The following is a 13,629-nucleotide window of genomic DNA, read 5'->3' as shown; positions in this document are numbered from 1 at the left end:
ATGACTCTCTGCTCTCCCCTTCAGCCACTGCTCGTAACCTTGGGGTAACTATGGACAATAAACTGTCCTTCTTCCCACATGTCGCTAATGTTGCTCGTTCTTGTCGATTTCTTCTCTATAACATCTGAAGGATTCTACCATTTCTGTCCATACAGGCTGCCCAGATGCTTGTTCAGTCTCTTGTCATTTCAAGACTTGACTACTGCAGCTCTCTGCTGGCAGGTCTTCCCCTGAACGCTATCCGTCCACTGCAAATGATCCAAAACGCAGCTGCACAACTTGTGTTCAATCAGCCCAAGTTCTCCCACACCACCCCACTGCTGCTCCTTCACTGGCTTCCAGTAGCTGCACGTATCAGATTTAAAACACTGATGATGCCTACAAGGCCAAAAATGGACCAGCGCCATCTTACCTCAGTGACCTCATCACATCTCGCACTGCACCACGCTGTCTGAGATCCTCCAGCACTGCTCCACTGGTACCGCCTTCTCTCAGAATGAGAGGTAAGTACACTTCAAGGCTCTTCTCTGTTCTGGCACCGAGGTGGTGGAATGAACTTCTCCAAGATATCCATACAGCAGAGTCCCTGATTATCTTCAAGCGACGGCTGAAGACCATCTTCCTGAAATACCTAAATTAGAACTTTCAAGTTTGTAGAATTCAAGAGTTATATTTATATGAAGTGTGTAATCTGGTGTAGAGTGTAGATTTATTCATTACTACAGACTCACAGCAGTTTTGTACGTTGCTCTGGATACGGGCGTCTGCTACATGCTGTAAATGTAAACGATCTAATTGCAAAATGTGGCTTTTTTGCTTTACATGTTTGTTACTTCGAAAGGAATGTGGCATAATTACAGACTTAAGTATATTAAAACAGGTGTTAATAAAGGGGTGTGGTCACAATCAGGGCTGCAACTAACATTTTGATAATCGATGATTCTGCCGATTATTTTTTCAGATTAAAAAAAAATTTGAATAATGATTTATTTCTTTTAAATCATAAGTGAAAAGTCAGGTGTCTCAATACTTCTGGCCAAAGTGAATATACGGAGTATGAAGACCAACACTTTCCCCAAAATGTTCTGTTGTTGCTTTTGACGACTTCTTTTTTCTTCAAACTGGGAATTTTTATCAATCGCTGCATCAGACATGAAAGGGACCTGAGCATCTGACGTGAAGGTCGTCATGATCCATGTGAACTCTTGCAAGACAGCGATTTACATCTGAATCAACTCATAATAAAATGAATAATAAAATTATCTGCAGTAAAACAAACGTCTTGTGTCCTCAAGATCTCAACCAATCACAAAAAGAAAAACTGATCAATAACGTATTCGTATAATTGACTAATAATCTTTTGCATGTTGATTTTATGTCCTTTATATGGATATATTCATGTCCCCGTCACTCTGTTACTGAGCCATGAAATAAAGTGTGTGCACAAGTATGTGTGTGCACATCTCTGCATCTCAGCATCTCCACATCTCGGCATCTCCACATCTCGGCATCTCCACATCTCGGCATCTCCACATCTCCACATCTCCGCATCTCCACATCTCAGCATCTCCACATCTCAGCATCTCCACATCTCCGCATCTCCTCATCTCGGCATCTCCTCATCCCGCATCTCCACATCTCCACATCTCCACATCTCCACATCTCGCATCTCCACATCTCCGCATCTCCACATCTCCACATCTCAGCATCTCCACATCTCCGCATCTCCTCATCTCGGCATCTCCTCATCCCGGCATCTCCACATCTCGGCATCTCCGCATCTCCACATCTCAGCATCTCCACATCTCAGCATCTCCACATCTCCGCATCTTCACATCTCAGCATCTCAGCATCCCGGCATCTCCACATCCCGGCATCTCCACATCTCGGAATCTCGGCATCTCCACATCCCAGCATCTCCACATCTCCGCATCTCGGCATCCCGGCATCTCCACATCTCGGCATCTCGGCATCTCCGCATCTCCACATCTTCACATCTCAGCATCTCCACATCTCAGCATCTCCACATCTCAGCATCTCCGCATCTTCACATCTCAGCATCTCAGCATCCCGGCATCTCCACATCCCGGCATCTCCACATCCCGGCATCTCCACATCCCGGCATCTCCACATCTCGGCATCTCCACATCTCAGCATCTCCACATGTCGGCATCTCCACATGTCGGCATCTCGACATCGCCACACCCCGGCCCAACCTTCTTTTTCTTCTCGAATTCAATCAATCACTTGCCCTGTAATTTGAATAAAGAAAAAAGACCTGGGGTTACTCGGACTCCACTTAGATCTCTCATCTCATCAGCACCTTCTGTTTCCTTGGGTAAAGAGATTAAAGTGCTGAGCATCATTTCATCCCTAATTTCACTGGTACAGTTTCACACACTTTCATCAACTGGTTCTATAGAGGGATTGCAATGTTATGGGAAAAACTCACAGACGGGTCTCAATGGTGATGTGTAGATTTCTGTGAAGAGAGGAAGAGAGACAGAGAGAGAGAGAGACAGAGAGAGAGAGAGAGAGAGAGAGAGATAGAGAGAGAGAGAGAGAGACAGAGAGAGAGAGAGACAGAGAGAGAGAGAGAGAGAGAGAGAGAGAGAGAGAGAGAGACAGAGAGAGTGAGAGAGAGAAACAGAGAGACAAAGAAAGACAGAGAGAGAGACAGAGAAAGCGAGAGGGAGGGAGATAGAGGATTATAATCGTGGGGCGTAACAGGATTTAGTTTTAGATCTATGACTCCAGTCAGTAATATTGACATCTACATGAGCAGAGGGACTCTGGAGAAAAAATTAAATACATAAAATGATGATGTTGAACTTATCATTAAACACGACAGTTTTATTTTCACGTAAAAAAAAGCACATTTTATTGAATATTATGAGAATAAATTCGTAGCAAAACAATAATAAATTGGAAACAATGAGAATGAAGTAAAAAGTTGAAATATTTTGAGTCGTAGTGAAATGAGATTAAAGTGGGAGAAAATTCGAGAAAAATCATAATGGATGTGGAGGATTTGTTTAAATCGTACTTCAGGTTTGAGTTTAACAATAAAGAAATTCTTGTCTTTTGGTGCATCGGCACGGAGTAATAATCAGGAAACAGACACTCAGCGGTTCTGAAGGAAACTATTGATTCAGAAGAAAAACTCAGACATTGAGGAACATCTCTAACATCTAAATAATAATTTGAAAAAAGCGGCCAAATGAATTAAGCAAAGAATGAACAGTGAAAGGAAATGAAAGAATTATGGAAATGGACCAATTAAAGAAGGAAAAGGAAAAAGGGCATAGTCTCGCTTTCTTTTTCTTGTTAATTGGGTCGTTTCTTTTCTCTTTCATAGCTCTTTTTCCTTTTTCCCCGATATTTCCTCTCTGTTTATTTCCATTCGGCTGTACATACTTTATTTTTATATAATTTCTATCATAAAATAAAATGGGGGGGCACTTTTTTATTTTTTATTTTAGAAGAACCAGTGTGTTCATTGTGTAATATATAACAATATATAATAATATATTCAGAACCAATTGTTGTTTGTTTTGTTTAGATTTTTTATAATCATGATTCTGATTATTCACTGTACACCAGTTTCTAGATACTGACAAATCTATCTCTCTTTCTCACACACACACACACACACACACACACACACACACACACACTGTCCTCAATATGGAAAAAGCTGGCCCACTTTGCTTCGAGGTTAACCCTTTACTCTCCACTAAAAAAGGAGGAAACTGGGTCCGGAACGGAGAAAGACGAGCGATGAAGCTATGAACAGATGAATAGGAAGATCCCTGAGAAGATCCCTGGAGCGAAAAACTGAAAAAAAAAAAAAGGAGAACAAAAGAGGATAAAAATATATTTTTTTAATGTTTTAAAGCATAAAAAAGGAAAGAAAAAAGGGACAAAAGCAGGACAATGAAAGACATACTGACAGAAATATCAAAGAGACAAGAATAGTGAAGAACAATGCATTATGGGTAATTTGAATTGACATGTTCTCTCTCTCACTCACTCACACACACACTCACACACACACACACACACACACACACACACACACACACACACACACACACTTACCAGCAGGGGAAATCAGTCACAGCGTGTGTAGGAACCATCACTTAACACACAGCAGTGTGTGGGTGTGACTATAATTTCAAACTCCTCGATCATCATGCAGACTTTCGTGAACTTCTCCACCTCAATCTCATCCACCGTCATTACCATGTAGACCATCTGACATTCCTCTATCATCTCATACTCATCCCCTTTCATCTTACATTCCTTCATCATTCCACACTCCTCAATCATCTCAAACTTCACCACCATCTCACACTCCCATATACACACTCCCACTTCATCTTACACTTCTGACACTCATCTCAGTCCTCAATCATCTCACACTCCATACACTCCCTCATCATCACACTCCACCAACATCTCACACTCTCCCATAGACACACACTCCCACTTCATCTTACACTTCTGACACTCATCTCAGTCCTCAATCATCTCACACTCCATACACTCTTTCATCATCACACTCCACCAACATCTCACACTCTCCCATAGACACACACTCCCACTTCATCTTACACTTCTGACACTCATCTCAGTCCTCAATCATCTCACACTCCATACACTCTTTCATCATCACACTCCACCAACATCTCACACTCTCCCATAGACACACACTCAAACTTCATCTTACACTTCTGACACTCATCTCAGTCCTCAATCATCTCACACCCCATCTCACACTCTATACACTCCCTCATCACACTCCACCACCATCTCACACTCCCATATACACACACACACTTCCCCATACACACACTCCCTCATTATCTCCACTCCCACATCATCTCACTCCCATATACACACACACACTTCCCCATACACACACTCCCTCATCATCACACTCCACCAACATCTCACACTCCCATAGACACACACTCCCACTTCATCTTACACTTCTGACACTCATCTCAGTCCTCAATCATCTCACACCCCATCTCACACTCTATACACTCCCTCATCACACTCCACCACCATCTCACACTCCCATATACACACACACACTTCCCCATACACACACTCCTCATTATCTCCCACTCCCACATCATCTCACACTCCCATATACACACACACACTTCCCCATACACACACTCCCTCATCATTACACTCCACCATCATCTCACACTCCCACATCATCTCACACTCCCATATACACACACACACTCCCACATCATCTCACACTCCCATATACACACACACACTTCCCCATACACACACACTCCTCATCATCACACTCCCACATCATCTCACACTCCCATATACACACACTCCACATCATCTCACTCCACAATCACCTCACACTCCACATCATCTCACACTCCCATATACACACACTCCCACATCATCTCACACTCCACATCATCTCACACTCCCATATACACACACTCCACAATCACCTCACACTCCCACATAATCTCACACTCCCACATCATCTCACACTCCCATATACACACACACACTCCCACATCACCTCATACTCCACAATCATCTCACACTCCACAATCACCTCACACTCCCACATCACCTCACACTCCCATATACACACACTCTTCCACATCATCTCACACTCCACAATCACCTCACACTTCCACATCACCTCACACTCCCACATCATCTCACACTCCCCCACACACACTCCCACATCATCTCACACTCCACAATTACCTCACACTCCCACATCATCTCACACTCCTATATACACACACTTCCACATCATCTCACACTCCACAATCACCTCACACTCCCACATCATCTCACACTCCACAATCACCTCACACTTCCACATCACCTCACACTTCCACATCACCCACACTCCCACATCTCACACTCCCCCACACACACACACTCCCACATCATCTCACACTCCCCCACACACACTCCCATCATCTCACCTCCCATATACACACACTCCCACATCATCTCACACTCCACATCACCTCACTTCCACATCACCTCACTCCACATCACCTCACACTCCCATCACCTCACACTCCCACATCACCTCACACTCCCATCACCTCACACTTCCACATCATCTCACACTCCCACATCATCTCACACTCCCACATCATCTCACACTCCACAATCACCTCACACTCCCACATCATCTCACACTCCCACATCATCTCACCTCCACAATCACCTCACTTCCACATCACCTCACACTTCCACATCACCCCACACTCCCATCATCTCACACTCCCCCACACACACACTCCACATCATCTCACACTCCACAATCACCTCACACTCCCACATCATCTCACCTCCCATATACACACACACTCCCATCATCTCACACTCCACAATCACCTCACTTCCACATCATCACACTCCACCATCACCTCACACTTCCACATCACCTCACACTCCCACATCACCTCACACTCCACATCATCTCACACTCCACATCATCTCACACTCCCACATCATCTCACACTCCACAATCACCTCACACTCCACATCATCTCACACTCCCCCCACACACACACTCCCACATCATCTCACACTCCACAATCACCTCACACTCCCACATCATCTCACACTCCACAATCACCTCACACTCCCACATCATCTCACACTCCCATATACATACACACTCCATCATCTCACACTCCACAATGACCTCACACTTCCACATCATCTCACACTTCCACATCACCTCACACTCCCACATCATCTCACACTCCCATATACACACACACTCCCACATCATCTCACACTCCCACATCACCTCACACTCCCACATCACCACACACTTTCCCACACACACACTCCCACATCATCTCACACCCCCCACACACACTCCCACATCATCTCACACTTCCCCATACACACACACACTCCCCCACACACACACACTCCCACATCACCTCACACTAAGTAATAAATGAAACAATGTTGTTTAATTGTTCTTGTTCTCTGCTGTTATAAAGAAATAATCCAGTTTGAGGAGGAACACTGGTAGATCTTACATGAAGGGGAAAAAAGAACATGGACACAAAACAGTAAAGAAATCAGAAAGGAATGAAAAACAGAATAAAAATAAGTGAAATCTTTATTTAATCGAGGTGTAACGGTTCACACATTCGTACTGAATCTTCAGAAACGAGAGTTAGCGCAGTGTCACCGTGACTCCTCACTCCATAGCAGAACGCTAAAGAATCCAGATCACCAGCAGATAAGCAGGAAGTGGTGAACGGCTAACGCTAGTGCTATGATTCTTTAGTGCTATGACCTGATAATTCCACGTGTCGAGGGAGTGAATGAATGAAGGATGGAAGGAATAAATACATTTGTTAAAGTAAATGCTGAAATAAGTAGAACAGGAAGTAGATCATAGCTTCAGAAAATTCAATATTACATGTAAAACAAACACACACACACACACACACACACACACACACACACACACACACACACACACACACACTTGTATTACCCAAATGTGGTCTAACAAATGTAAAAGTTTTAATTCAATTTTTCCAAATATTAAATTTTTATTTAATTTGTGTCAATTTAATCGATTACTCAATTTAATCATAATAAAAAGCATATTGCACCAATTCATTTCTTTCTATTTTGTTTTTATAAATTATATTATTATATATTATTAAACCAAGCAGGTATTTTATTTATGGTGTGAAAAAGTGTTGGCCCCCTTCCTGATTTCTTATTTTTGTACACATTTTCACACTTTAATATTTCAGATCAATTTAAATATTAGTAAGAGATACACAAGTGAACACAACATGCAGTTTTTAAATGAAGGTTTTTCATTATTAAAGGAAAACAAAATCCAAAACTACATGGCCCTGTGTGAAAGTGTTTGCCCCCTGTTAAAACTGTAGTTTATCACACCTAAATTGAATTTCTTTCACCACCCCCAGACCTGATTACTGCCACACCTGTTCATCATCAAGACATCTCTTAAATAGGACCTGCCTGACAAAGTGAAGTACCAGAAGATCCTCAAAAGCTAGACATCATGCTGAGATCCAAAGAAATTTAGAAACAAATGTGAAAGAAAGTAAATGAGATCCATCAGTCTGAAAAAGGTTATAAAGTCGTTTCTAAGGTTCTGGGACTCCAGTTAGCCACAGTGAGAGCCGTTATTCACAAAAACATTAAACAGTGGAGAACCTTCCCAGGAGTGGACCAAAATTACCACAAAAGCACAGTGACGACTCATCCAAGACCCCACAACATTATCCAAAGAACTGCAGCCTCACTCGCCTCAGTGAAGGTCAGTGTTCATGACTCCACCTTGAAAAAAAACTCGGCAAAAATAATCTGCATGGCAGAGTTTCAAGACCAAAACCGCTGCTGAGCAAAAAGAACATAAAAGCTCGTCTCAGTTTTGCCAGAAAACATCTTGATGATCCGGAAGACTTTTGGGAAAATACTCTGTTGACTGATGAGACAAAAGTTGAAATTTTTGGAAGGTGTGTGTCTCATTATGTCTGGTGTAAAAGTAACACCGCATTTTAGAAAAATAACGTTATACCAACAGTGAAATATGGTGGTGGTACTGTGAAGGTCTGGGGCTGTTTTGGTGCTTCAGGACTTGGAAGACTTGCTGTGATAAACGGAACCATGAATTCTGCTGTTTACCAAAAAATCCTGAAGGAGAATCTCCAGCCATCTGTTTGTGACCTCAAGCTGAAGCTAACTTGGGTTCTGCAGCACAACAATGATCCAAAACACACCAGCAAGTCCACCTCTGAAACTGTCAGACAGTATGCTGTGGCATGACCTCAAAAAGGCGGTTCATGCTGGAAAAGCCTCCAATGTGGCTGAATTACAATTCTGCAGAGATGAGTGAAGCAAAATTCCTCCACAGCGCAGAAACAGATGCAGGTTTTCACAAATGCTTGATTGCAGTTGTCACTGCTAAGGGTGGGCCAAACAGTTATTAGGGTTAGGGGTAAACACTTTTCCACACAGGGCCATTTAGTTTTGGATTTTGTTTTCCTCTAATAATAAAAACCTTCATTTAAGAACTGCATGTTGTGTTCACTTTTACTAATATTTAAATTAGTTTGATGATCTGATACATTTAAATGACAAACATGCAAATAAATAAGAAATCAGGAAGGGGGCAAACACTTTTTTACACCACTATATATATATATATATATATATATATATATATATATATATATATATATATATATATATATATATAATTATATATATATATATATAATGTTGGAAGATGTGGAAGTTCTCCTGCTTTAGAGCTCCAGCACTATTTAACACCTTTGGAATGAAGGTGAACACTGACTGCACCCCAGGAACCTCCTCACCTTCATCAGTACCTGACTTTACTCACACCCTTGTGTCTGAATGAATCTCCACAAAATCTACATCTTCCCAGAAGCTGATTATAACAGCAAATGAGGACTAAATGTGGACTGTGGTGTTATAATGAAGCTCACAGTAATCTTATGATCAGGTGTATATCCACTTTAAACTATGTAGTGTGTATCCAGTAACATTAGCAATATATTATTATAATATAAATATAATTTTCTTTTCTCCCTGAAACATCCTCGAGTATCCCGCTATGATGTTTATCCTGTAATAAATCACCCATTACTGCTTACTAACAAAACTAAACATACAAAACAACAAAAGACGTGCCTTAGACTTTGTTTTTCTTAAAAGATTATGTGACAAACATTTTATTTATATCATTTTCATGTCTTTACAGTGGAATAGTAATTAAGACAATCTAAGCGTGTTACTTACAAACGGTCTATAATAAAGATGATCAGTAGAGACAGAGGACAAAAAGAATGAAGAAGAAAATAAATCATGTCGAACGCTGAGGTCCTAGAGATATTTTAGGGCAATAAAATATTTGTATACAGTACAATCAAAACATTAAGTTATATTAAAGCACCATGTGTGGAGCATATTGAAATAAATATAAATATATCATATTGGCCTTTTTTTTTGTACACTGAGGAAAAAAATAAAAATAAAATCCGCCAAACACGACCACACAAAACATCAGCTTCATGTCAAAACTCTGAAATGTGTAGAAAATGTGTAACTTCACAAATATTTATGCGTTCTTCCAGTCTCTAACACACAGGAGATTATATACCATACACAGCATGCAAATGGAGGATAAAAAAGAATTACAAATTAGTGTCGAGTGCCCTGTTTTTTTGTTTTGATTTTTTAGTTATTTTAAAAACAGTCTGATCCCAAATCAGCCCCTAGCGCACACACACACACACACACACACACACACACACACACAATCCATGCAGACGTTTTTTTTTCTTTTCTTTTGTCCAACCTTTTCTGAGCATGTACGAGTGGTGACATGTCACTGAGACGTTTCTGCTTTTCTGTCCGTCTCTCCCGAGGTACCGTCAAAATTCAAGAATGTATCAAGCATAAATACTGTTCAAACAATTACAGTGAAATATGAAGAATGTGTGAAAAAGGTGTGTAAATAAAGTGTTTGTAAATAACTGTATTTACGCTACAGGGTGGGAGATTATAAACCCCCCACTCCAAAAAAAAAAAAAAAATGGCAGCATAATACTTAGCGAGAATAGAGAGATGTTCAAAAGATACTAAATCCGTCATAAAGATTTCGTATATAATTTGTGTGAAATTCATGCACAATTTTTTTTCCCAAACCAGGATTGATTCTAATTATGAAAAATGAGATCGGCATCTGCATCACACTTGATCTGCTTCGTGTTTTAGTTTTACACTTTTTACTGGTTTTCAGAAAAACCACAGCGAATCCAAGTGCTTTTTTCTAACCTTGTGAACTAAGTGCCGAATACGCGAACGTCGAGAGATTTACGTCAGAACGTTTCATTTCAAATATTCTGGATTTTCTAATTTAAAGACTTTGACCTGACCAGAGTTCTACCAATGCTTTTTGGTATTAATTAAGGTGTAAGAATGTCAAAATTATAACGTGTGTTCAAAAGGAGAAAGAAAAAAAAAAAAAAAAAAAAAAAAAAAAAAGGTACGTGTAAAAAGAAAAGCATTAAAATAATAATAACCAAACTAAAATAGCCACTTGGCTACTTCCGTCTTAAATGTGAGCAGCTGACTAAAATGTGTTGCCATGAACTACTACAGTGGCTGTGAAAAGTGGGGTGTTTTATGGTGTTTGAGAGACACATGCATGTTTCCTTTTGTTTCTATACACCAAACTAAGTCATGTACTTGTGTTTAGAGTTCCTTTGACCAAACAAAACTATCAAAAAAAATAAGCAGCTTCACACACACTAAGCATCCGGACACTTCATTCCTTTTTCAATACATTTAACCGAAATACTTTTGCTGTGCCTCTTATAAAACATGCCAAAGATTTTCACTAGTGGGAGATTTCCAGTTCATCCCAGAGCAGTTCAGTAGGATTCAGGTGGGGTCACTGGGCAGGTCGTTCCATGAGAGATTACACTCCAGACGAGCGTCTGCTCTCTAAATAACGCTTACAGAACTCGTACGTACGCTTCGGCTCATCGTCTGTATGTTTATAATGTTATATAATTAAACGTTCTCCAAATATAAGGAGAAACATGAGTGGACACAACAAAGCTATATGTATTTTATCCAAAACCTCCTGACTAAAAGGTGACAGTTTGATCGATTTTAATACTGTTAATAAGCTAGTTACATAAAAAAGGAAAAAAAAAGGGAATGTGCATGTGTCTCTCAAAAACCCTCAAGAATTAGGTGTTTCCACACTTTTGACAGGCAATGTACTGTACATTAAAAGAAAAAAATTAATAAATAAAAATACAGCACATGCTCCCCGTCTTGGTCCTCCACGAACAGAGCCACTCGGGCAAATCATGTGTCGTTACCATTATCGAGTGTAAGCGTTTATCCTGCAGGCCCTATGCCTACACCTCGGCTTTAAAACACACCAGTATGAAATAAACATTTCGATCCACGAGACAGAAAAACATCCCCATCATGTGGCCGTCTTTTTAACTACGATATGAAAACTGCTACAGTTCATACATAAATATTCTACACAATTAATTCATCATGGGTGACAATGAAATGTTTTAAATATTTGTGTAATTATTATTTCTTTTTTTTTTTTCTTTTTTTACACAAAAGAAGCTTATCGTAAATCATAAATGCTAAGCACAAGTTTAAAAGTACGTCTTTTCTTTTTACATATAAACAACTTATTTGCATTGTCATTAATAAATAGCGATTTTATTAATTTTTTCAGTCCGCGTACTGCAGGTCCAGATCTACTGTACCGTCAGTAACGACCAGCCGCAGTCTCTTGGGCTTGCGGTCGGTCAGAGAGGCGCTTTGCGAGTGAGACGGCGGGAAGTGATGGGAAATGACCGGATGGCATCCGGACTGCCCGTGCTGCTGAGAATCCTTGCTCATCTGCGCCATGCCTTTAGAGCCCGCAAAGCTGCCTACTGAAGGAGAATGCGTGATGGTCGAGGGACCGCACGGTTCTACGATGAGCCTTCCCTGGGTTCCGGAAGGCTCCATGAGGCAATGGTACGTGTAATTCGTGGGCATAGATGAAGAATAGTTCAAACATTCGCCGCCATCGTTGTAGTTCAGTGTGACCGAGTGATCACCGGTGAAATTCACAACGTAAGACGGGTGAGCAGACTGATTGCACATAAAGGACGATGGCTGAGGTTTGGGTGTGGGAGCCTCCTGAGTGATGGAATCTCTGTAGCTCACTTGTGGACTGCCATGTTGGGAAACGGCAGGAGACAGCGAAGCGCTGAAGTTGGGTTCTAAGGGATCACAGTGCGAGAAACAAAGCTGATTTCGATCTAATGGAGCTGAGACTTGAGAGCTCTGACTTGGGGCTACCACGGCGTGGGGTTTATCCTGCCTCAGGTGTTTATTGTTGAGTATGCTGTGACTCTGAGTGCTATGAAAAAACGTTGAAGGAATGTCAGAGCTGACGGAATTGTCAACCTGTGTGTTGCGAGGCTTTTCAAAAGGCATGCTCTTGATGGCGTTTGTTGTGGTTTTGCTAGAGCTGAGAAAGTAAACTGGGTAAATCCGATCGCTCGGTGGGTGTGCTTTAGGTAGTCCTTTATTTGGTGGAACAGTCTTTGTATCTCTTCTTGAGGTTTCAGAGTATCGCAAATATGCGCTTTGAGAACACTCCGAGGATAAATCCTTGTGATTGCGTAAACTCGATGGCCCCGGAACGGAGTCGGTAAGTTCAGACTTGCTGCCTTGAGATTTCAAAGCAAATTTAGCGTCGCCTTTACAAACATTATGACCGTATCCACCGCCTTCGATTTTTACCAAACTGTTGTAATTCTGGAAAGCCGTAGGTTTCTTTTCATAGCCACGGAAAACCATATTTCCAAGGTTGAGAGGCCCTGGGAACTCCGAGAATGAGGTGGATTTGCTTCCTGTATGAAGCGAGTGAAAGGGTTTAAGAGGGTTGCTTTGTAATCCAGCATTATAAAAACCTGGCATGGACTGACTCAAAACCATAGGCTGGGATTTATTAGTAGAGCTAACGAAGCTGAGCAGATCGTT

This window comes from Silurus meridionalis, chromosome 14, assembly GCF_014805685.1.
Source record: "Silurus meridionalis isolate SWU-2019-XX chromosome 14, ASM1480568v1, whole genome shotgun sequence".
In the NCBI taxonomy this organism is placed as follows: Eukaryota; Metazoa; Chordata; class Actinopteri; order Siluriformes; family Siluridae; genus Silurus; species Silurus meridionalis.
Note: the sequence above shows the minus strand (reverse complement) of the source record.